We start from the raw sequence: 25,971 nt of genomic DNA, 5'->3' as shown, positions 1-25,971 counted from the left end.
TGGAAGTCTTTCAGGAATTACTCAAAAAATTAATCCAGTTCTTCCTCCGGGAACTGTTTAGGGATTTTCTTCAGGAACTGCTACAGGGATTCCTCAAAGAGTTCCTCCGCGAATTCTCCTTAGAATTCCATCAGGATTTTTCCGAAGATTCCATCTGCAATTTCCTCTGGAATTATTCTTGCGATTCCCCCAGGAATTTCTTAAGGGATTCCTTCACGAATTCCTTCTGAAATTGCTCTATGAAATCCTACGGAAATGCCTCTAGAGAATCCTCCAGATAATCCTCCAGAAATTCTTCTAGTAACTCCTGCAGTGTTTCTAGAGATTCCTCCGTTAATCCCTACAGTCATTTCTCTAGGATATCTTCCAGGGATTCCTCCATGGATTCCTCCAAGAATTCCTGCTGGGCATAACTCTGGAATTTCTTGTGTGTTTCTTTCTGGAACAACTTGTTTTAAAAATACCTCCAAAAAACCTCCCGGGATCTCGCCTTAAGATTCCTTCAGCAATTCCTTCTTGTATTCTTTGAGGAACTCCTTCAGGAGTTAATTCAGTACTTCCCCCCGGGACTGTTAATTCCACTAGGAATTTTTCCAAGGATTTCTCTGAAAATTCCACCAGGAATCCATCTAGAGATTCCTCTAGAAATTCCGCCAGAAATTCCTCTGGGGATTTCTCCAGGAGATCCTCTGGAGATTTCTTTAGTAATTTCTACAGGCATTCCTCTAGTATATCTTCCAAAGATCCCTCTAAGAATTCCTAAAAGAATTGTTTCAGAGATTCCTCCAAGAAATCCTCCAGGGTTTCCTCAATGTATTCCTTCAGGACTTCCTCCAGAGATTCCTCCAGTAATTCTCCCAAGAATTCCACTAGGAATTTCTACAGAAATTTATCCAGGAAATCTTCAAGGGATTTTTTTCCAGAGACTCCTACAGGAATTCCTCCAAAGATTTCTCCAGAAATTACTTCAGGAAATCATCCAAAAAATCCACCAGGAATTCTGCTATGCATTCTTCCAGGAAATTTTTCAGGCATTCTTCCAGGGATTCCTCTTTGTTTTATTGTAGAGTTTCCTCCAGGATTTGCTTTACGGACTCATCCAGGAGTTTCTCCTGGGATTGCTTCAGGAATTCTTCCTGGGATACCTCAAGAAATTCATGCAGGCATTCCTCCAGGATTTCATCCAGGAATTTCTCCAGGGTCTCGTCGAGGAATTCCTGCACGAATTTCTTCAGGGATTTCTCCAGAAATTCCATCATAAATTATGTCAGCAATTCATCCAGGAATTTCTTTCAGGAATTCCTCCAAGAATTCTTCCAGATTTTCCTCCAGGAACTGCTGCAGGGAATCCTCTTGGAATTCCGCTAATTCTTCATGGAACTGCTTCAGGGATTTTGCAGGGATTTCTCCACGAATTTCTCCCCAGGGATTCTTTCAGAAATTCCTTCGAGGATGTCTCCAGGAATTCCACCAGAAATTTCTCTAGGAATTCCTCCAGAAATTTCTCAGGAGATTTTTCAGAAACTTCTCACAGAGTTGCTCTTTAGAGATTCCCCCAGATACTCATCCAGTAATTGTTGCAAGCATTCCTCCAAAGATTCCACCAGGAATTCCTTCAAAGATTGCTCCAGTAATCCCAAAAGGAACTCCTCCAGGAAATTTTCCAGTAATTACCCCAAGAATTTCTTCAGGAATTCTTCCAGCGATTTCTCTATAAATTTATCCAGGAATTGCTCCTGGACATCCTTCAGAAGATATGTTCTCCAGGATTTTTTCCAGAAAATCTTGCAGGAAATTCTCCAGGAATACTTTCAGGAATTTTTCAGGGATTCCTCCAGGAATTTTACATCAGATTCCTTCATGAATTGCTTCAAGGATTCCTCCAGGAATTTCTCCTAGAATTTCTCCAGGAATTTTCCAAGAGATTCTTCCAAAAGATCCTCTAAGGATTCTTCCAGAAAATCCTCTAAGGAATTCTTCCAGGAAATTCTCCAGGAATACATTCAGCAATTTTTCAGGGATTCCTCCAGGTATTCCTTTAGAGATTCCTCCAGGGATTTCTGCACAAATTTCTTCAAGGAATCCTCCAGGGATTCCTTTAGAAATTCCTTCGAAGGTTTCTCCAGGAATTCCTCCAGGAATTCCTCCAGAAATTCCTCCAGAAATTCCTCTACAATTTCCTACAGGATTTTCCAAGGGGACGGCAATCTATTTCTTCACTATGGAGTTTGACAGGCTGGATTGTGCCTCCTTACGTGGAGCATAAATTTATGCTCCAGCCGAAATATTCACCAACACAGTCGTGAAATTTGAATGTTTACCTTTTTACGAGGGATATTGGTGCAAAACGCTTGCATCGCATTAGATCTCATAAAAGTGTTGATCATGAAAAAGCGGCATATTCGATCATTTTCAATTTGAGAGTGTCAATGTTTAGGTAAAGTTCCTACAGAGAGTGGGAATTGTTGGTGAAAAGACACACAACACCTCTTTTCGCAAATTTTGTTCGCCAAAGTGCGTTTTTCCTTATTTTCTCCCGCTGCTGTATTGATCCAATGTTGGTATTAGTAAGCTCTGGTTGCGCATGATAAGCGGCAACAAAATCAGTTCACCATAGCACCCCCGTGGGATTTTCTCAAAGGATTTTTTTTGAGAAATAGAAAAATAATAGTAATCTCCCAGAATTCCTCTGGAGATTTCTCTAGAAATGTATCCAATAATTATTTCAAGAATTCCTCAAGAAAATCCTCCAGGAATTTCATCATGGCTTCCTCCAGCAATTCCCACAGGAATACCTCTAGGAATACCTCAAGGTATTCCTTCAGGATTTGATCCAGGAATTTCCCCACGATTTTTTTTCAGAAATTCCTTCAGGAATTCCTTCGAGGATATCTACAGGAATTCCTCCAGAAATTCCACTAGAAATTCCTCCAGGAATTTTTTTCAGAAAAAGAAAAATAACAGAAATAGAAACAGAATTCCTCTGGAGATTCCTCTAGAAGAAGTTCATTAAGTAATTCTTTCAAGAATTCCTCCAAAGGTTCCTCCAGCAATTTCCAAAGGAAAACCTCTAGGAATTTCTCCAGCCATTCCTCCGGGATTTTATCCAGGGATTTCTTCAGGAATTTTTACAGGAATTCCTCCAGAAAATACCACAGAAATTTTTTTTCAGGAATTCCTCCAGAAATTGATCCTGGACATCCTCCAGAAACCATGTCAGCAATTTATCCAGGAATTTCTTCAGGAAATCCTCTAGGAATTTCTTCAGAGATTCTTCCAGAAAATTCTCCAAGAATCCTCCAGAAATTCTTCCAAGGGTTCTTGCAAGAATTCCTCCTGGTTTTTCTTGAGGGATTTTTTTCAGATTATTCTCCAGAAATTCCTCTGGAGATTCCTCCAGCAATTCCTCCAGGAAGTTTTCCAGGGATTGCTTCAAGAATTCATCCAAGAAATTTCTCCAGAAATTCGTGCTGGGTCTCATCCAAGAATTCTTCCAGGAATTACGCTAGGAATTTGTTCAGAAGTTTCTCCAGAATTTTCTCTAAAGATTTTCCCAGGAATTTCTTCAGGGATTCCTCCAAGGTTTCCTTCTGAAATTTCTTCAAGATTTCCTCATGAGATGTCTTCAGATATTTCTCTAGCTATTCCTCCCGTAATTTATACAGGAATTCCTCCAGGTATATTTTGTATATTTTCAGAAATTCTTCCAGGGATTGCTTCGGGAATTCCATCAGGGGTTCTACAGAGCTTCCACCAGGCATTCCTGTAGGAATTGCTTCAGGGATTCATCCAGCTGTTTCTTTAGGGATTTATCCAGGAAATCTTCCAGGGATTGCTTCCGGAATTCCTCAAATGATTTCTTCAGAAATTCCTCTCAGGCTCTTTTCAAAAATTCATTCAGGAGTTCTTTCGGAAATATCACTAATCCTAAAAGATTTATACAGGAACCAGGAAATTCTAGGTTAGTCGTCAAAAGAGTTCAGCTATAATTTCTAATGAAAGTTTTTTAGACATCATCAAAAAAAACGGAGCAAAGCAATGTACGAGTGAATAAAAATCCTTAATCTTCTAGAAACTGGTCACCGCTACTAGCACCATGTTGATTTATGTAGATCAGACGAGTTTTTTTTAACGCATTGTATAATATACAACAGCGTGACTGCTGAAGGGTTAAATAATGCATTTAGAATATAATGTTATTATATTCAACTTCATCGTATTGCGTTTAGTTATTAAAACTAGTAGGTACAAATTTGCTAAAGATGCGTCAACCCCCACACCCAACCCCCTCCCCCCCCCCCCCCCCCCCCTTCCCTGACTGAAAAGCTGGCTACGTCCTGGAACTCGTCAGTACGTGGAACGCTACAAATAGATGCGGAAACAGCAGCCCTGTCTCTTTCGAGTAAAAAAGCGTAACCTGGAGGAAACAAGGTGCCAATAAGTGGGGCAGCTGTGCCATTCCCAAGAAACACGGAAGTTCTATCAGAGGCTCAAACGCTACCCGGATGGACGTGAAGGGGATCGAGAGGTGGAAGCAACACTTCAATGAGCACCTGAATGATGTGGAAAGCGCAGACATGGAGGCCCAGAGGCATGAGTATGTGGGCGGCAGTTATCAAGCCGGCTTTGTCGACGGGCGGGCGGTTGACAACGGACCAGATCTTCATCGTGCGGCAAATCCACCTAAATTGCCGCGAATACCAGGTCCCAATGCACCACGTGTTCATTGACTTCAAGACGGCGTACGAGAATATCGCCTGCACAGAGCTATAGAAAATCACGGACGAGAACGGCTTTCCTGGGAAGCTAACCAGACTGCTCAAAGCAACGATAAACGGTTTGCAAAACTACGTAAAAGATTCAGATGAACTATTCAGCTCATTCGAATTTCGCCGAAGGCTGTGACATGGTGACGGACTCTCATTCCTGCTTTTCAACATTGCTCTGGAAGAGATACAGGGTGTTAGGTTCCTGAGTGCAAACTTTTTAAAGGGTGATAGAGGACCATAAATGGTGAAAAAATTGTTCTACGCATATGGTCAAATTTCAACCGTTACGTAATTATTGAACTCCCCATGTTTTTTACTCTTATTGCCTTAACTGGCTATAACTTTAAAATGGTCAGACTTATCGCAGTTTTTTTACCCTTCTCCGAAAGATTATTGAATTTTCTATCAAATGGCATCTTTGAATCGATTGATTTAGTTAAATAACTAAGTTTTCTATAGTAAAATAGCTATAAATAGTGTGTTTTAATTTTTTTATGTCACTTATCTTTGAAAAGTGCGTAATAATTTAAAATTCTTTCTTTTGCAAGGTTGTGGCCCCTGTTTTACTCTACAATTCGTTCTTTGACACCAAACTTCTAACTCTTATCGTTTTCTTGCAATTTTGATTTAAATGTGCGGCACAGTCCGCAAAAAGTGCTTACCATGACGATTGCAAATTTATGATCTGAAATGCGACGTTTTAATCGAAATCGCAAGAAAACGATAAGAGTTAGAAGTTTGGTGTCAAAGAACGAATTGTAGAGTAAAACAGGGGCCACAACTTTGCCAAAGAAAGAATTTTAAATTATTACGCATTTTTCAAAGACAATTAACAAAAACTAATTAAAACACACTACTTTTGAGCTATTTGCTCTAGAAAACTTAGTTATTTAACTGAACCAATTGGTGCAAAGAAACCATTTGATAGAAAATTCTATAATCTTTCGAATAAGGGTAAAAAATTGCGATAAGTTTGACCATTTAAAAGTTAAAGCTTAACTGGCAATAAGAGTCAAAAACATGGGGAGTTCAATAACTACGTAACGGTTGAGATTTGAGCACATGTGTAGAACTAGTAGTTTACGCAACAAGGCGCAGAATGAAGATTTTTACAGCACGAGTCGTACATTTATTCAACGAGGCTTGCCGAGTTGGATAATTACGACGAGTGCTGTAAAAATCGAGTTCTGCACCGAGTTGCGTACAACGTTTTTTGCACCTTCATAAATTACCACTTGATAATAGTTTTTAACTAAACTTTTTCATCAGACTGCACACTAATGTTCATAGCCATGATTAAGGAAGTCTGATCATAGCAGGTTATACTGTGCAGTTGTCACAATTTTTCAAACCTGCGTCCAGAAAGCATCAATAAGTTGATCAAAACTGAAAACAGTGCTGTAATGGTTCATTACGCAACGCAAATCAGTGCTGTAATGAACCATTACAGCACTGTTAATTTGGTGTGGGAAAGTAGGCCTTTTCCTGTCAGATTTGCATGAGGTAAAATGGCCTATTACGATGAGAAGTTGCAAAATAGTTATTTATGCAACAAGTTGCAAAATGATGATTTTTTCAGCACGAGTCGTACATTTATCCAACGAAGCTTGCCGAGTTGGATAAATACGACGAGTGCTGAAAAAATCGAGTTTTGCAACGAGTTGCATACAAAATTTTTTGCCATTACGAAAAATACCTATTCAATATGACCTTTTCTAGCTGCACAAACATTAGGAACCACGTGCGAGCATCCATGCTTGCCAGCGTAGGTTTTTGTTCGATCAGGTAGGCTGTGATGTAGTAGTTGTCAACAATGTTCGAGCTCCCGGCGTCAAACAGTTGTGTGGAGGTGTAAGAAAAAGTAGATTCAGCAAGAGCCTCTACACCTGGTTTGCAATTTGAATCGGGATTGAAATCGTCTCGATCCGGATTCCAGCAGATCAGTGGATGTAGAGGTAGTAGCTGAATCTACGGGAGGCGCGGCAGCAAGTGAAAAGTACGTTAGGCCAAAGGTGCCGAAAAGTGCTACTTTTCAGCACTCTTAAGAGTGCCGAAAAGTAGTACTTTTCGGCACACTTGCATCAGCGGTGAAAAGTAGGCCATTTCAACATACTTCAGCCAATTGAAATGTCCTATTTTTCACAACGTAATGGCAAAAAAATTTTTTCACCATTTATGGTCCTCTATCACCCTTTAAAAAGTTTGCACTCAGGAACCTAACACCCTGTATAATACGACGAGCCAAATCTTCATTGTACGGGGAATTCTCCATAAATTCCGTGAACCTTAGGTCCCAACGCATTACTTGTTCATTGACTTCAAGACAGCATACGGGTGTTGGCCGGTCAGTGTGCCCACTTAACCCTTTCGAGCCGCTGAAGCCTGCTTCACCCAAGTAACATTCTCGATTCTACACCAAGGAAATATTTCCAATTTGTGTTATAAATTAATCCAGTAATGTGTCAATTTCATAGTGATTTTTACTTTCAATTTAATTCACCAAACTTATCTGTTGTTATAAAAGCTGCTGCATAACATTAACAAATTTATTATCGTTATATCGAGCACTTTAAGAGTTCTACAAGAAGAGGGCAATTCGCCTAGGGGACATCTTGGGAAGAATAACAAGATTTAAGAGAAACTTAAAATCAACTCTTCAAGAGCGTCTTAGGATGGGCCGCTTTAGTCTTATGGCAAGTTTATGGTTGAGATGATGTCGTTTTGCAGAGCAGTTTGGCTTTTGCATGGTTTTAAAGAACAGGCGTTGAAGAATACTTCAAAAGCATTATAAAATTAATTTTGTTTTTTGGGGCAAGAACATCGAGTAAGGTCACAAGTTGTTGGAGTGTAAAAATCCCACTCTAGGCAGAAAGTGCGGAGAAGATGGTACCTACCCAATGAGAGTATATTACAGGTGGCGAAGATGAAGAGATGGCTATGAAAGAAAAATGTAAACACAAATAGTGACGTCAGTATTTGACATGCGTTCTTATGGGAGCACGTTTTGCTTATAGTAGTGACATGTTTTGCACATGGATCTCACGCACACGAAGCATCTTCTTCCCCATCTCTATTAGACTCTCATTTTGATGTACTCTATGAAAAGTTACAGCATGTTGAACTTTATTGGGGGAGAAAAAAAAAGTTGCCTATCCCAAACATTTTGGCCACCCCCTGTGCATTTTTCTCCATCAGTCGAAATAAGTTAAGCTCTTGGGCAAAGTTCATCATTGGGATTTGGAGAATAGATTGTAACATTTGCTGTATAAGTTGATCATTGTAAAAATTTGAAAAAAAAAATAACAAATACCATATTAAACCTTTTTTTGCTTTTGAACCACCATTAATTCACCACCGAAATGATTTAAAATTCAAGGGCCCATATAGCCGAGGCGGTAAACGCACTGGTATTCAGCATGATCATGCTGAGGGTGACGGGTTCGATTCCCGATCGGTCCACACTGAAAAATATTTAAACCCAAAGAATAAGTTCTAAAAACTCAAATTTGGCTAAACAGCTTATAGTTTTTACTCAGCATTGGGTTGTTCTCTCCCTCACTCCACACGAATGTTGTCAAAAACGAAGAGAGAAGCACCGACATATCCGCGCGGCTCCGTGGAAGAAGCCAAATTTGGGTTATCTTGACTAAACCCAAATTTGCGTCAAATAAGGCCTCCGCTGGGTGATAATAACTGACCACTGGGTGAAAATTTTTGCAGCGATCAAATGAGATTTACCTAGTGACCACTATCGCTGTTTGACGCAAATTTGAGTAATTCCACGGAGGTGCGGGATTGCGTCAAAAGAACTTAAATTTGGGTTTATTTGTAGTTCCGTGCAGGATCTTTTCGTAAAGGAAATTTCCTTGACTTCCTTGGGCATAGAGTATCTTCGTGCCTGCCACACGATATACGCATGCAAAATGGTCATTGGCAGAGGAAGCTCTCGGTTAATAACTGTGGAAGTGCTCATAGAACACTAAGCTGAGAAGCAGGCTTTGTCCCAATGAGGACGTTACGCCAAGAAGAGAGAGAGAGAATGATTAAAAATTTAACAGAGTTGTGATGAAGGTATGGGAGCATGGAATATTTAACGAGCTTAAATGCTAAACTTTATAAGTGTACACTTAGCTGAATCGCGAAGCAGCAAAGGTCGGACGGTTGGCGAAGGTATAGCAAACATAAACCCACATTCATTCCAGAGACGAAGTATCTCAGTAATGCAATTAAAATTCTCATTTCTCAGCACGTTGACAATATAATCAGAAATTATGGTGTTCGTTTCTTTCCACATGCGCTACAAGACCGCCACAGAATCAGCGGAATCGAATCGACTCATCGCAAAACACGAGCGAATTGAATTCTGCTGGTGTGGACTCGACACCAGACACTGAGACCGTTATCGCGGATGTTGCCACCACCAGTTCAGTTCAGTGGTTGAATTGATTGCGGTGGTCGTTCCGTTTGACTTTAATCGAGAACGACTGAGAGAACGGCGGGGTGATAGTCGTCGTTGTCGTCGGACAGGTCATTGCTGATCCGTGTTTAAACTCTAATCGACACGGATTCGATGGCGGTTGCCCCGACGAGGATGCGACGCAGCACATTGACGCTCAATCTTTATCAATCACGTGCACCACTGGGTCCGGTTGAGTGATGGGTGGCTTCTCTTCTGGGGTAGGTATATGCTGGATTGGTGCTGGATTGCACTGGATGTTTACGTTTGGATGTTGTTTATGCCTAGTGGGTATTTTTCGATCTGTAAACTGTTTGGTCAAGTTGGAATTTGTTGTTGTTTGCTGTGTAGGGTCAAGCCGAGTCTATCGGTTCAAGAAGATGATACTATGCTAAATTTAGATGTAGAAAAAACTAATACCTAGTGATGTTTTTGCATACTAATATGGTTGTTTTCGTCTTCTCGTTCGTAATACGCTGTGCGACTCAAGGGTTCAATTCCAATCGGCACATGGATGGATGACATTCAGTAAATGAGTAAGTATAAATTGTTTATACAGCTATGAGCTAGTAGTAGTAGTAAAATTGGCATTTGTTGCGATAACTTAGTAATCACATCTGTTGTTTGCATCGCATAGGCAATTTAATTAGGATATTTTTGTGCTATTGCTCAAGAATGGTCATTAGATTTGAAATTTGTGCATTAGCATTAGATGATCTCTAGAAAATACATTGAAGAAATTCGTTTAGAATCTTTTAGTAATATTCTCTTTCAAAATGCAAATAAAAATTGAAATTCGTTATACATTCATATAGAAAGTTGTAAATAAATGGAAATGATAAAATGCGCAATGTTTTTGGGAAAACTCTCAAAGTTAATTATGGTAAAAAAATGTAGAAACCTAGAATGCAAAACGGTGAGTCGAAAAGGACAGCGTCCAACAAAGCTCTGGTCCTCACAAGGTCCTACCTCATGTTTCCACGAGTCAAACGATGACCGCCAGCTAAGAGTTGTATGCTTAGCTGGTAGTACAGCCTGGACACTGTTGTCCTTTTGACTTCAGCTAGATTGAGGAGGTACGTCTCAAGCGTCTGTTCACCAAGGAGGTGCGGCTCAAACAGCGTCTGTTCTTGCATCCAGCGACTTAGTATGAAATGCTCCCCACCGGAAGCTATACCTAAGGTGGCAGCCCCGCCACGGTGGATACGGGACCTTAGGCCAACAACCTACTGTTTCCGAAACCCAAAAACCGTTACAGAAACCGAAAATGAAAGATTACGAACTGGTTCAACGGCAACGACTTTTAACGCGAAACAACGGACAAGAATTGGAACTTGGAATGTATTAACCCTAGCCCAGCAGGGTAAACTGGCACAACTAGCCAATGAGACATGCCGTATGAAGCTTGAGATCCTAAGACTGAGCAAAGTCCGTTGGCCGAACTTTGGAGAACACAGATTGTCATCGGGCTGTACTCTGGCCACCATGGAGTTAGTTTCCTGCTCAGCGCTCACGCCTACGCTGCGTTCATGAAGTGCGAACCTATTATGAGAGGATAATTGTAGCCAGATTCAGAACACGGGTTCGAAACCTTACCATGATCCAATGTTACGCACCAACCGATTCTGCCGAATTGCAAGACAAAAAGAACTTTTACAGTCAACTGAATGCTGTCGTGTAGCGTTGGGCAATTTTGAATAGATGTTCGCAACATCGATGTTTTTGTTCCGATTAATCGATTTTTTGAATCGATATTGAAGCCCCTCGAAATCGACCGAATCGATTTTTTACATTCGATTTTTGTTTCGATTCAAAAATATAAAATATATTTTTTACCATTAACCCTTTAGGCCGATGCAAATATTTAATTTGTTTTATGTCACCCCCCCCCCCCCCCCCCTTCTAAAATCCCAAAATTTTGAAGGGGCGAAAAAAAAATTGCGTCCCGTGGCTCCATTTTCAGTAGAAAAAATGTTTACAAGCAACTATTTTTCAATAGTTGAAAAATATTTTTTCAATAGTTGGTAAAATTTGTAATTTTTCAATAGTTTTTTTGTTTGTTCTTTATTAATTTTTGTCCCCCCCCCCTCGTACCCTATGGAAGGTCTCGGACATAAAAGAAAAATAATATTTGCATCGGCCTTATAAGGCCGAGAAAACTAGAAGAGTTGTCAACGCATACAATTATGGAAATGATTATATACATGATTACATGTACAAAACAATTTTTGTTTGAAAGAAACTCTCAAAAATCTAGGTGGCAATATAGTTGCCACTGCCCGTTAAGCCCAAAAACGCTGGTGGCAATATAGTTGCCACTGCCCGTTTACCCCAAAATTGAGCTTTTGAGGTGGAAATATAGTTGCCACTGCCCGTTTAGGCCACCAGCGCTGGTGGCAATATACTTGCCACTGCCCGTTTGGGGTACTTTTCTTCTTTTGACTTCGACAAAAAGCTGGTAAAGAGATTTTAGAGGGGATCAGGGCTTAACCCATAATATAAACTGTGTAGTTAAGCTCATGTCAACCCATAATTTGATTATTTCTTAAAATATTTACAAAATCTATAATTTTACAATAAGTTTGAGCTAATTTTCTTCACGCGGTCAAATTTAGCCATTTTTTGAGACTACAAATGGCTCCCAAATTGTTGTTTAAGCATTGTTTGGTACTAAAAAAATACCAGGCGTTGTTAGTAATCCCAATTTTGCGTAAACAAAAAAAAAAGTTTGAAATATATCGTTATAAAACAGAAAAAAATACAAACAGTAGGTGGCAATATAGTTGCCACTGCCTTATAAAGGGTTAAAAAATGTACATAAAATCGACGTACATACAATCGAGGGTCCACTAAATCGAGGTATACCTGTATTAGCGTGGGACACAAACAGACATTTTACTCCTGCACACTTTTTGAGTTCCATTTTGGTCCCATATCAACTGTGCAAAATTTCAGACCGATCGGAGAAACTATATTTTAGCGCCAGCCATTTTAAGTTTTCATACGATTTAGTATGGGGAAAATCACTTTTTCAAAGAAAAATCGCTACAGCTTGCCCCTTAACCCCTAAAATTAAATCGATGAATGATTTCTGTTGGAAATTTTACGAGGAACCAACCCTCCGAAGACCGCAAAGCGATCTGAGCATGTGAAAAATGTTATTGACTGAAAACCGAATGGCATGCAAACGCTGTTTAACGTGTAAGGAATAACAATAAATAATAAAATCTCGTTATTTTATCGATCGGGTGATGCCTAATAACTTTTTCCACGAACGTCGCATCGATTTGCTGTCTTCAGATGTCTGATTCCTAGTGAAGTTTTCTACAGAAATCATTCATCGACTTATTTTTAGGGATCTAGGGGTGACTCCTAGCGATTTTTCTTTGCAGGAGTAAAATTTCCCCATAGTAAATCGTTTGAAAAACTAAGAATGGCGGGCGGTAAAATATAGTTTTTCCGATCGATCTGAAATTTTGCACAGTTGATATGGGACCAAAGTGGAACTCAAAAAGAATACAGGAACTTGAGTTTTTCCATTTTTTGTATTTTCCCATATAAACCGTGTACCAGGCTAACCTGTATACATCGGGTTTCTTGGGCAATCTCTGCCAGGAGTCTAAGTGAATCTTTCTCAGGTTTCTGGAGGAATCCTTCAGAGAGTCCCTTTCAGGGTTCTAGCGCATTCTTCTCAGCATTCCGAACATTTTTTTTTTTTTTTTGAGATTCCCTCTCAGGATTCTAGATGAATTTCTCTTAATAATGTGGAAGATCCCCTCTTAGGATGCCTTTCAATACTGCAGGAGAATTTATCTCAGGATTCTGGAAGAATTCGCTAGGGAATTTTGGGGATATGCATCTAAGCATTCTGGGAGAATCCCGAGATAAAACTTCTCTCAGGATTCTGAGGCAATCCATGTTGGTAGAAACACGCGAGACATACGCATACTACTACACAAATCTGTAAATTTTGTTTGCATCATTCAGGAACGTGTACACTAGCAAACGTCAAAGCGATCGAACTCTAGCACCTCCGGTGGAATGATCGCAGAAATCAAACGAAATTTAAATTCATCGTTAAATCCATGTACCAAGGCCTGTCGAAGAGTGTTACGTCTGCTTGTCTGTGATTCTAGGGAATCTCTCTCTAGATTCTTAGGGGATCATTTCAGGATTTTGGGGTATTCCCTACCAAGGGTGATATCCCTTTCAGGATTATAATTAATTTCTGGATGATCTGGGTTGATTTATCTAAGAATTCTGGAAGACCCTCAGTTAGGATCCCACAAAAAATTCGGAGCAATTTTCTTTAGTATTTTTTTGAACTCCTCCCAGAATTTTTGGAGAATCATTCTCAGCATTCTCAGACATGTGCAAAATCCCTCTCTGAATTCTGCCGGGATATTTCCTATGATTTTGAGGGAATCCCACGCAGGACTCCAGTGGTATCTTTCTGAAGATTCTGCGTAAGATCCTTTTAAGATTCTGGGGGAATATCACGAAATACTCTTCCCAAGATTCTCTGAAAATTCGGCTTCCTGGGGTAATGCCACCAAGATTCTGGGAAAGTTTCTCTCAAAATTTTGGAGAAATCCTTGGGATCTTGGGGCTATATTTTCAAGATTCTAGGGCACTTTCTTTCGGAATTATCAATTATTGAAGAATCCCTCACGAGATTCTGGGCAGAGTTCTCTAGAGAAATTGGGATTTTGAAGAATCCCTCGCATTTATTTTGTGATTCCTCTTAGGATTCGGAAGAAATCCTTCTCAGCATTTTACGAGAATTCCAGTAGAATTTTGTTTTCTGTATTCTGGAGCAGTTGCTCCCAGAAATCTCTTACAGGATTCTGGAAGCATCCCTTGTAGTAATCATGGAACATCCCTGACTTCATTATAGGAAGATTCTGTCGAGATATTGGTATAATTTTTCTAGAGGAATCACTCTCAGAGTTCAGGGATAATCCCTTTCAGGAGTTTAGGGGAGTCCTTTCAAAGATTCTGGGCAATGTCTGTCAGAAATCTGCAGTATTTTTTCTGTTCTATGTGGAAATACCTTTCAGAATTCCAGAGAATCCTTCTCAGGATGCTGGAGAAGTCCATTCTAGAAGAAAAATCCCTCTTAGGTTATATTTCTCTCAAGAATCTGGAAGAACCCCTCTTATGATCCCTCTCAGGATTCTGGAGGAATCACTCGTAGAATTCTAGAGAATACCTTTCGGGATTATGGAATACTTATTCGCAGCATTCTAAAGGAAGGAAGTTTAGGAGAATTCTGGGAGAATGCTTAAAAGAATTCTGGAGGAATCTTCTCAAGTTTCTGGGGGAGTCCTATCTTCCAGAATTATGTGAGAGTATATCTCAGGTTTCTTTAGCAAACTCGCCCAGTATTTTGAGGGAACCTTTCTCAGAATTCTGGAAGCCTTCTTAGGGTTCTAAGCTACGCTTTTTAGGATTCTAGTCATTTATTTTAAGTTTCTTGGGGAATTCATCTTAGATTTCCGAAAATCTTTTTTGTTTAGTGGGAATCTCACAATTCCAGATGAATTTATCTCAAATGTAAAAAAAAGCTCTTGGGATTCCTCTCACGATTTTGGGGGGATTTATTTCTGGATTCTAGGATAATTCTATTTACGAATCTGGAACATTTTGAGAGAACCCAAGGGAAAGCTTCTCTTAGGATTCTGAGACTATCTAACACAGGATTCTGGGAGAATCCCTCTCGGGACTCTGAGACAATCCGTCTCATAGATATGGAGTAATCTCTCTCAGGATTCCAGGAAAATCCTTAATAGAATTCAGAGTGAATTCCTTCTAAGATACCGGAAGAGTCTTGTTTTCTTTTCTAGATAATGTCGCTCAGGATTCTGGTGCAATCATTTCCCGCATTCTTCAGCATCCTGAAGAAATCTCTTTAATAGTTCTAGAGGAACTTCTTTCAGAATTCTGGAGGAGTCTCTTTTTTCAGTACTATATGGCAAAACTTCTCAGAGTTCTGGGCATTTTTCTTTCGATTCGATTCATTTTTTTTTTAGAATGCACTTTTTTACGTTTTATTCGTTTTCCAATCAAAGTCGCGAAGTGTTCTAATATTTTGATATTGAATTTATTTAGACAAATAATGCAGAAAACGAATTATTTTATAGTTTTGTAATATTTTATAATATCGAATCGATGTGAAAACATCGATTCAAATCATTCGATTAAATCGGTGAATCGATTCTGCTGATCCGATTCGAATCGATTCACAAAAGTCGATGTCTCAGTCAGATTTGCCCAATGCTACAGTGTCGTGAACAAGATTCCGAAAGGTGATATCAAGATCCTCATGGGCGACTTAAACGCGAAGGTTGGTTCCGACAACTCGGACTATGAGCACGTCATGGGACGCCATGGTCTCGGAGAAATGAGCGAAAACGGTGAGCTGTTTGCAGAGTTTTGTGGCAACAGTGACTTGGTGATTGGGGGATCGCTCTTTCCTAATCGACCAGTGCACAAAGTGACATGGGTTTACCGTGATGACGTCACGGAAAATCAAATCGACCACATCTCTCTCTCTCTCTCTCTTCTTGGCGTAACGTCCTCACTGGGACAAAGCCTGCTTCTCAGCTTAGTGTTCTATGAGCACTTCCACAGTTATTAACTGAGAGCTTCCTCTGCCAATGACTATTTTGCATGTGTATATCGGTGTGGCAGGCACGAAGATACTCTATGCCCAAGGAAGTCAAGGAAATTTCCTTTACGAAAAGTTCCTGGACTGACCGGGAATCGAACCCGTCACCCTCAGCATGGTCATGCTGAATACCCGTGCGTTTACCGCCTCGGCTATATGGGCCCCGACCACATCTGCATCAGCCGAAATGGAGACGGAGCCTTCTTGATGTGCGGAACAAACGTAGCGCCGACATTGCGTCCGACCATCATCTCCTAATAGGCGAAATCCGACTGCGCATTGCTAGGATCCATCGACAGGAGGAAAAAATCTGGCGGCGGTTTAACACACGCCGACTGGAAGTGACTGCGATAGAAAGGTCCTTCATCGAGGAGCTAGAGAACCGTGCTGCGGATATTTCAGCAGGTGGAAGCGTAAAAGATCAATGGAGCACCATCAAGAACGCCTAATTTGGGTGAGCTATGCACCCAGAGAAAGCAGTTGATCATAGCTGACACCTGGAGAAAGATAGAGGTGTGAAGGAACGTCAGAGCCGCGATAGAGCGTGCGAAAACACGAGGAGCCAAAGCCGTAGCCCGTCAGCATTATTCGGCTCTCGAGAAGGAAGTGAAGTGCTCATGTAGGCGGGACAAAAGAGCGTGGATGAACTCCCTAGGAGACGAAGGCGAGAAAGCCGCAAATACCGGTGACATTCGTCTGCGATCAACGTCTTGACTGACCCGGCTGACCTGGTTCGAGTACTTTGGAAACCTTTTTCCAGTGTCGGCCATATCACCAACAACTCAGCATGATCCGCCAAGGATTCGACGCATTACAACACCAAAGCTCCATCATTGCAGGAGATAGAAACAGTCATCTGTAGCATGAAATCGAACAATACCCGGGGCCGATCGCATATCAACCGAGATGCTCAAAGCGAACCCCGTAGTATCTGCACAACACTGCTGCAGCAATTATTCTGCAACGTATGGGAAACCGAGACATTTCCGGTCGACTACAAGGCGTCTTAGTAAAGGCGCCCAAAAAAAGGTAACCTGGCAGTATGCGATGATTGATGAATGATGGGGTATCATTACTGCAAAGTGACCCATAACCGGATACAGGAGAAGATTGACGCAACTCTCCGACGGCAGCAAGCAAGATTTCGTGCCTTACGATCCTTTGTGGACCATATTGTCACGTTCCGTATCATTCTGGAGCAAATCAATGAACTCCAAGAGTCTCTCTACCTGGTGTTCATTGATTACGAAAAAGCTTTCGACCATCTTAATCACGAAAACATGTGGGAAGCCCTCAGGCGCAAGGGCCCCATCGGCCTCATTGAAGCACAGTACAGGGCATTTTCGTGCAGAGTAGTGCACAACGGTGTTTTGTCCGATCCCATCCGGGTCGTTGCTGGAGTGTGGCAAGGTTGTATATCGTGGATTGCTGTGGCAGCCCATTACCATGGAACACCTAAATGACTTCGAACTGGCTGATGACGTTGTTCTCCTAGCTCAACGGCGCTCTGATATGCAGAGCAAGCTTGATGATCTTGCCAATCGCTCCTCAGCGGCAGGTCTTACCATCAACGTCAACCAGACCAAATTTTTAGATGTAATCACGGTCAACCCTTTCAGCTTTAGGGTAGCTGGGCAATCAGTGGAGAATCTTGAAAGCCTTCAATATCTTGGTAGCCGAATGGCAGCCGATGGCGGCACCAAGATCGACATAGGTACAAAAGTACAAGAAGGCAAGGACTGCTTTTGCGAGTTTAAGAAATGTATGGAAAAACAACCAGATTAGTCGACGCACCAAAATCCGAATTTTCAACTCGAGCGTGAAATTTATGCTGCTGTACGCCTGTGAAACTTGGTGTATATCAGCGGAGAACACTCAACGACTGCAGGTCTTCATCAATAGATGCCTGTCATATATAATTCGTGCACGGTAGTGGCTTCACAATAAGATCTCCAACGTGGAGCCGATAGCGACAGAAATTCGGGAGCGAAAGTGGAGGTGATTCGGTCACACTCTACGGAGGAGCTGGAGCGAGGAAGTTGACAGAAATTTGACCTGGCTGCAGACCAAGGCGATGTCGAGCAATCGCCCAGGATGGAGATCTTCTTTTTAATAATAAAAGACACGGACACGTTCAATGCTTCCAGTGAGCTTTTTCGTTCTTTGAACGGACTAGCAGTGGCAAAGCCGAAAACTTTTCCGGACAGCTGCGGCGGGAGTCGAACCCACGCTCCTCAGCATGATACGACTAAGAGCTTGGTGACACTAGCCGCACGACCACGGAGAAAGTAAGTTAGTACTCATAGAAATTGAGCAGCAGGCTTTATTCCAGTTGGGACGATACGCTAACAATATAAAAAAAAAGTCATAAATCATGTTTATCGCCATACAATATGAAACTATAAAGTTGAAAGGCACGAGACCATTACCCTAAAAAAACAATTAACCCGCTGTCACTTTGTCAAGCGGAAAGCCATAAAACATGCACATACCTCGCTGGACACATGTGCCTCATCGTAAAAGTAATAACCACTCACATTTTTGTATATGCTTGATGACTTGTTAATAACGTTTCCAGATTGAAAGTGCTACTCGCACAAGGACGCGCCTCTGGCTGGCAGAGTTCGAGGGATGCCCGCACCTGACAACAAATGCAACAGGACACGGAGGTAATAAAGCAGTTGCTTCCGTTTTCCACTCACCTGAATCAATAGTTGCCATCGACGACGACGACGACGACGACTGCGGCGGCAACGGCGACGGCGGCGAGATTGACGGCGGAAGATTATCACTACATCGGTCGGCCTGTTGTTGCTCCGTTTCACTGGACTCGCCGGTATCAGACACCTTTGTTTCCTTTTTGCTACACTACGCGCTTCCAAGGCGCGCCCACCCACCCACTCACTGACCGCAATGCAAGCTTTTCAACCCCACTCGGCTTCGGCTTCCTCTCTCACACACCCACACACACTCACACTTTCCGTCGCTTCCTTGCTTCCAGAGCTTTCCACCTTCACACCGGACTCTTTGAAATGGAAATTCACACAATTGCAGCAACAAAGTGATTCCTGCTACCTTCCGCTTTCGCCGCGTGCGGTAGTGTCTTACACTTTGTTTGCTTCCTTCCCGAGATGCGGTTGGTCTTCTTTGTCAGTTGGTCGGTAGCCTCCTTCTTCTTCTCCTCTTTCTCCTTCTTGTGTTGATCTTGTTCAACTGCTATCGTCGTCGCCGGGGGACCCGATGTCACACTGAAGTGCAACTTTTTCCTGCTCCCACTACTGCTGCTCCCACGGTGAGCTGACTTCTTCAATTAAAAACTTTGCACTTGATCACATTAAGAGTTTTATTCTTTTTCCCTTAGTGGTGCTTCCACAGGAGCCAACCTGGAGAAAGAAAATAGACGGGGTGATTAGCGGCGTTTCATTTGCCATTTTATCTGGAAAATTAAAAAAATCAGAAATGTCAATGCCAGTCAGATTGCTTCTAATAAGTCCATAGATATGTTAAGAGTTTATGGAGCCCACCAGTGGGCTCTGGAACAAATTTTCAGTATAAAACGCTTTACGACGAAACAACGTTTCGGCTGCGCCGTTATATTAAAACTACGACTCAAATTGAATATTTACGACCTTATTATTCATTTCTGTTTTCGAAATGTTAGTGTCAAATTAAAAAAATGGTACTTTTGATAATCGTAAATCCCTCCCAGAGCAAATTTCTGCCTACACCACTGGAGCCAAATACCCAAATAACAATGAATGCTGGTGAGATTATTAGCTGAACAATAGCTGGTTAATGGTGTCAATGGCTGAACACAATGACAGCTGAATATTGGTCTGAAGTGTGGCTTGTTCAACTACTTCAATCAGCAATACACAGATGGCTGAATATCAAGTTGAATAGAATATTATTCATCTAGGTAACCAGATTAAAAACATACACCAACATGCAAAATTAATCAACTGTTGTTCAAGCAGCTAACCCAAGCATGGTTTTCGTGAAGTCCACATCGCTTCTTCAGCCTCAATACAGACTTAGCTCAACTTATTTTCTTGACTATTCAAACACAACAAGTAATGCTCTTGTTTTCGAGGATATGCTTACAATTATGTATGGTGTAGGTGCTAAGGTGAGTGACTATAAATCAGGCGGATCGAGTTCAATTCCCAGTTTTCCTACAGATTAATTTATACATTCCTAAACATCTTTTCTGGAAATAGACGCAGCTAATAGTAAAAATAGGCTCATGAAAGTGTTTTTATTTTATTTTTACACAATTAATAAATTTGATTGATAACTGATTAAGCGCATATTAAGCCCTAAATCAGCCTTCCAATGAACCTCAAATCAGCTAAAGGTTGAATAAAATCAACAAAATTAGATATTTGGGAGCTGAATAAAGGATTGTGCCTCTTGTGCTCAGCTTTTGTTCAAATGATGGGTGATTCAAAATAGTTGGAGAAACGTTTGTACAGCATCAAATTATTACCTGGGTATCGTCTGCTTATGCAATAATTGCTAATGTTAATTTCAATCTAACATTTCTATAACTCAATCACGACAGGTTTGTGATTTTTTTGGGATTTTTATCACATTGATTTTTTTTCTATCTGTATTAACGAGAATTTCAGCCCTAGGCTAGTTCATCTCGGGACCCACGCTTTACTTCCCTTCCCTTCTATTTTTTATGTTTGTCGGGAGCAGAGATGCCAGATGATTTTTTGAAATATCTGCATTGTTACCGCTCCTCGAGGACGTGTGTATCGAGACCCAGAGGGGGAATCGATCTAAACCTCAGGCTGCTGGGCCAGCCAACGGCAGCCAACGAGGCATGCACAAAAGGCCTCTTTTGTGTCCTCGAGTCCCAGGGTCGTTGAGGAGGTAGTAGGGAGGTCTTCGGATTTATTTAGCGAGCTAGAATATGGGGATTAGTTTTTAAACCTTATATTACTTACTCCGAGGTACGAAAAGCGAATGCTGCGTCCAGCAGTAGCGGCGTGGGGTAGCCGGTAACCGGAGAGGGTATAGGTGCCGGTCTCGTAGCGGCGTGTACCGCCCTAGGCGGTGGTGGTTCGGTAGCGGCGTGCTTCGCGGCGGCGACAGTGAGGGGCTAGCAGACGGCCGGCGAGGCCGATGGTTTCGAATCCGTAGAGGTGGGCACCGCAATGGCGGCGAGGGGCTCGGCTGGTAGGCGACCGGCGGGGTCGACGGTGTCGGTTCCGTAGCGGCGTCCACCGCGGCAGTGGCAAGGAGTTGGTGAAGGACCTCACGATAGTGGCGAGCTTGGCTTGATCTACTCCAGTGGCCGGAATGGGGACCTGTGCATTGGTCTTTGGGGCCAGACGGTACTTCCGGCACGGTGAAATACCAGCAGGCTTTCAGGCGGGGACGTATTCGGTGGGAGAGAGCTTCGTAGGCCGCAAGCAACGTGGCGGCGATGTCGGGTGTCGCACAACAATGGCGTTCACGAAGGGAGGCGGCAGGATTCCCGCAGCGATAGTGGGTTCGCAACGGTGGTGAGTACCCGGTGACCACGTGCGGCCGGTGGAAATATCGGCCAACGGCGAATAGGGTGCAAAGGCAGCGCGCACCGCAACAACAATAGGACTCCGGTGGGTACTTATCCACGACGATTCCGGATTATGCAGGAATCAACGCTCCGTCCACAAGATGGTAACTGTGCGACCTGTCTCCACAAAAAAAAACTTTCTCTTCGGTCAATTCACTCCACAGGACTCCCGATCTTCACGGTGTTTCCACTTTGACGGTCGAAATACAAATCAGCCCACCGTCCCATCGATCTCTCTCTTCCCAACCTCATCAATTTACATCACACTCGCCCACGAATGCGTTTTCCCAGATCCGCTGCATGGCCTGTCATCCACCCAACCAAAGCGCAAAGCCATCTGTTGAGGAATTCTAAACGCCTCCCCTCATTGGTAGCGCTGCCCAGAGCGATAGGGTTCTCAAACCGCCCCCCAAACCAAGCACTCTAACTAAACGATGAATTCGCAAATTCAAACAACTTTCTCTCATTAAATTGTAATTCATTTTCATGATAACAGTATCACTATTTTCAAAAATCTGTATCCCATACAAAATTTTGCTGAAAAATCTGTATCTCATACAAAAATAAAATGGCCCCTCTAGCTCAAAAATCTGTATTTCATATAAAACGAAATCTGTACGGATGCTTCAAAATTTGTATAATGCATGTATAAATAAGTATATATGGCATCTCTGGTCGGGAGTAATATTCGATCCCAGGTCCTTGGCATGGTAGTCACGTGCTTTAACCGTTATGTGACCGACAAACTTTTTGCTTTTTTCTACACCGTGCTTTTTAAGTGGGCGCTGGGTACCCGCGTACCCTGTCGGCCACATAAGGGTTAACCATCACCTCAGGTCCGCTCCACATTATCACATGGAAACAAATCCGATCCAGTTATCATTAGGGTTACCATCCGTCCTAATTAGGCAGGGCTTGTCCTGATTTTGGCCAAAATTTCTCAACAACTCCTATGAGTTTTACTAATTTTTGATTAAATACTTGAAATATCTTGTTTTCTATGCTGCGAAGATAAGAGTCTTAGTTATCATGAATCACAAATCAAGAATCAAGTAAAAAATGTCATGTCATGAAATTATGATTTCATATGTCAATTTTTTTATTTTGCTTTGGCTAACCAAGCCATGTGGGAAATTACACTGTTGAAATTGCTTTGACATCCATGTGCACAACAGAACATGTGCTCGATGAACAAATTGAGATTTGAATTATGAAAAGGTATCCAAGTGCTCTGGTGAGACTCGAACTCACGACTCCCAATTCGCTAGACGGGCGCTTCTATTCCTTCAAGCTACGGAGTCACTCGACTATCTCCGTCGCCAGCAGGCCGAGAGTCTCACCGGAGTACGTTGATTTCTTTTCATAATTCAAATCTGTATTTGTTCATCGAGCACATGTTCTGTTGTGCACATGGATGTCAAAGCAATTTCAACAGTATAATTTCCCACATGGCTTGATTAGCCAAAGCAAAATCAAGAAATTGACATTTGTAAGGTGCTACGGTCAACCTTACCGTTCATTCTTAAGCAATATCAGGCATAAAACCTAATAAAATGGAACAAAAACATAAACTTTCTCATATGTAAGTAAGGTGAATATATCCTGAGTAGCAAAACATGCAAACTGGCGTTTATAGTTCCAATGATAGTTTTTACGCAAACTTACCGTAATGAAGCACCGTATTACTAATTCCCTTTTCAGCTGACTGCCACACCAGATGCTGTTTTATCACTTCGGTGTCCACCGTAATATTTTTTGTGCGGTTCCCACTTTGCTTTGATGGACTGGAATAGTGTCTGTCACTACCAGAAATTTATTTCAATTATCCGACCACCTGATTGCGTTGACCACAGCACGCGGACGACCAGCCAGGGCTGCTGGCTGGGGCATTTGTCAAACGGGGAAGACCGGCCAGCAGGACCGACCGCACAAACAGGTCTCCTCTCGGCGCAACGTGACACAGACGCACCACGACGCGGGGTAGACGATGATGATTTACCTACTGCCTACTGTTGCGCCAAGCACGCTGCGCTAGTACCGTCGTGGGCACCTCCCTAAAGCAGAGGAACGACGAGAAGAGAAGCGAGGAATACAACAACATTAGAGAAAAATTGCTGCTACTGCACTTACACTCCCAGTTCCAGTCCGAGTTCCAGTCGGTCAGTCGTCGTCGTCGTCGTTGCGATGAGGTGGTAGGCAGGTGATAGCAAACTTGGTATTATACCTACTAGTGCTAGAAGCCCGTTCGTTCAAGCCCCAAGCATATCACCTTTGATCGATAGTCATCTCTGGGGGATGGGTACTAGGTACTTTGAGATATTGCGCTGCTATAATGTCGCGCTGGCGAGCACTGATGTGCGTAGGGATGGGTGACTAGCCTAAACTGTGCTTACGATTTGTTCAACGAAGTCAACGAAGACAGGCTTGTGAAGTAAAAATGAAAAGTAACCATGCGCCTCCATGACCGCGTTCTTTAAGGTCTGCCCAAACGGAAAGCCCGCATATAGGGTATTGGTTCCCTTCTTAATCATGTGGCTCCCATTTTAATCCCACGAAAAACAGAGGATTGAAGCGCTGTTTGTTTTGTTTCTCATTTTTATGTATTTTTTGTTAGAAGTGAGCACGCATGAAAACAAAAAAAAAACGGAACCAATCAGTGCCGTAATCGCTTGTTTTCGAATATGATGAATATGGGAGCGTGAGATTAATTATGGAACACATACCCTACCTACATTTCAAAAGCATGCGACTCGCTGACCATTTAACATGATAAACTGAAGCCAAGATAGCTATATAGTGTCAGTAGCGGTTGGTTTAACTAGTTTAGAGTAGCACTACGGACTGTGCACTACGGTTCCAGTGGAAAAAGATCACTAGTTAGGTGACCCCTAATTCATGGTGTTATGCGGCTATATGCTTACCGTGCCTCGGAATTAATGGTGGAGTACCAGGGCGCCCTTCACAGTATTTTTCCCATACTTCGCGTAGTGTACCTTGTGTTTCTCCGAGACAATCAGCTGGGATTACAGTCCCGGGGCCTGACGAACCTCCCTTTTTGCGAGTCAGATGCGTAGTCGCCGGCTAAGAATAGGACTACTAACCCAAATTCAAGGTGTCAAACGACCCGTGACGAGGAATGAGTGATCAAGGTAGTGAAAAAGATGCTCGATCGTTAACGGAGTCTGTGGGGTAGCTGGGACCTGGGCGGTCCCCACAGCATTTCGTCCCTTACCGTGTTAATACAGGGCTCTGGCACGGGGAACCTCTTTTCCCGTCAACTTAACAAAAATAAAAAATGGAGCGGTGCAGGTAACGGCGAGGCTAACCCCTTCGCAATAAGTTGATAAGCTAGGTCTCCGTTAAGAAGAAGTGAGGAGTCAGTCAGGAGCAGGAAGCTGCGCACGCAGCTCCAACGTGGGAGCTCTGATTATTTCCCCGGCTAGCCTGCCGGGAGAGACAGTAGACGGAGGGCCATCAACTAAAAACGAGACGAGCTGCCTGCAATGGAGGTGGCTGTGCTGTAGCTTAGCAAGATCATCGACTTTGCGTTCACGAAGTCCAACATAAGCATGGACCTTAAAACGGCCCTATTGCGACTTCGTTAGTAAATGGACGATGCCAAGCATGATCACGAGTGTAGGAACTTAGTAAGCTAGATAAATCTAGGTAGCCTTAGCTGTGGAAATTTATGACACCTAATAAAATATTCAATTCCATTCAAACCACCAAGCCATCAAGACTTATTTCTACATTTGGAGACGACGGAAAACTCGGAAAGTTTAGGCAAATTTCGGATATCAGTAAGTAAACCACAAGGCTGTCCCCGAGGGGGAAAGAAACCTGGTATTCTTAGGGATGGCTTCTAGTGAGAATGTCGCCTCGATGGAAATATAGAAAAGTATGCTCTTAGGGATGAAGTATGCACATATTGCAGAACACGGAGTAGATAATCAATTCTATATCCATGCATTGGGACAATTCTGAACACTAGAACCCGGAATGCAGGAGAGAGAGACCGCTTCACTGAATATCTCGAAGTGAAATAAACCCTGTCCAAAGAAGAGTGGTTGTAATTATTGGAATTGAAGAGGTCAAATTCTGATACTCTTATTTCAATAAGCCCTTTCTGGAATGGTATCAACACTCCTGGCAAGATACCAAGATTTATGGGAAATTGCAAGAACGATTTCCATAATGAGGTTGAGCAGAGAGTAGAAAAACTCCTGGCAAGACACCAATAGTTATGGAATCTGGTAATATTGTAGAATGATTTCCATAATGAGGTTGAGCGGAGAATAAAAATTTTCTGGCAAGCCACCGAGACTTATGGAATATAGCACAAGGTGAATTCCATAATGGAAGGTTGAGCAAAGAACAGAAAATTAGATGAAACCTAAGAAAGACACCTAGGGAATCTGGTTGGATAACCATTGATTGGCCGAATGGTTGAGCTGGTACCATGGAAGCTCTAAGCAAGATACCATGGGAATTCGGCTCAGATACAGGC

At 42.2% G+C, this 25,971-nt stretch overlaps 1 long non-coding RNA gene across 1 annotated transcript in view; it reads right to left on the bottom strand.

The window, feature by feature from the left end:
* Positions 1–11,313: 11,313 nt before the first annotated feature.
* LOC115257066 (uncharacterized) overlaps positions 11,314–25,971 on the bottom strand; it is a 52,506-nt gene continuing 37,848 nt past the window's right edge. Inside the window, exons 2-3 of the long non-coding RNA XR_009999391.1 lie at positions 23,130–23,518; positions 11,314–19,278 (exon numbers count right to left, since the gene is read on the bottom strand). This is a non-coding gene — a long non-coding RNA (uncharacterized LOC115257066). The remainder of the gene's footprint in view (positions 19,279–23,129; positions 23,519–25,971) is intronic.

Source organism: Aedes albopictus, chromosome 3, assembly GCF_035046485.1.
Source record: "Aedes albopictus strain Foshan chromosome 3, AalbF5, whole genome shotgun sequence".
NCBI lineage: Eukaryota > Metazoa > Arthropoda > Insecta > Diptera > Culicidae > Aedes > Aedes albopictus.
This window is presented reverse-complemented; position numbering and strand designations above follow the sequence as displayed.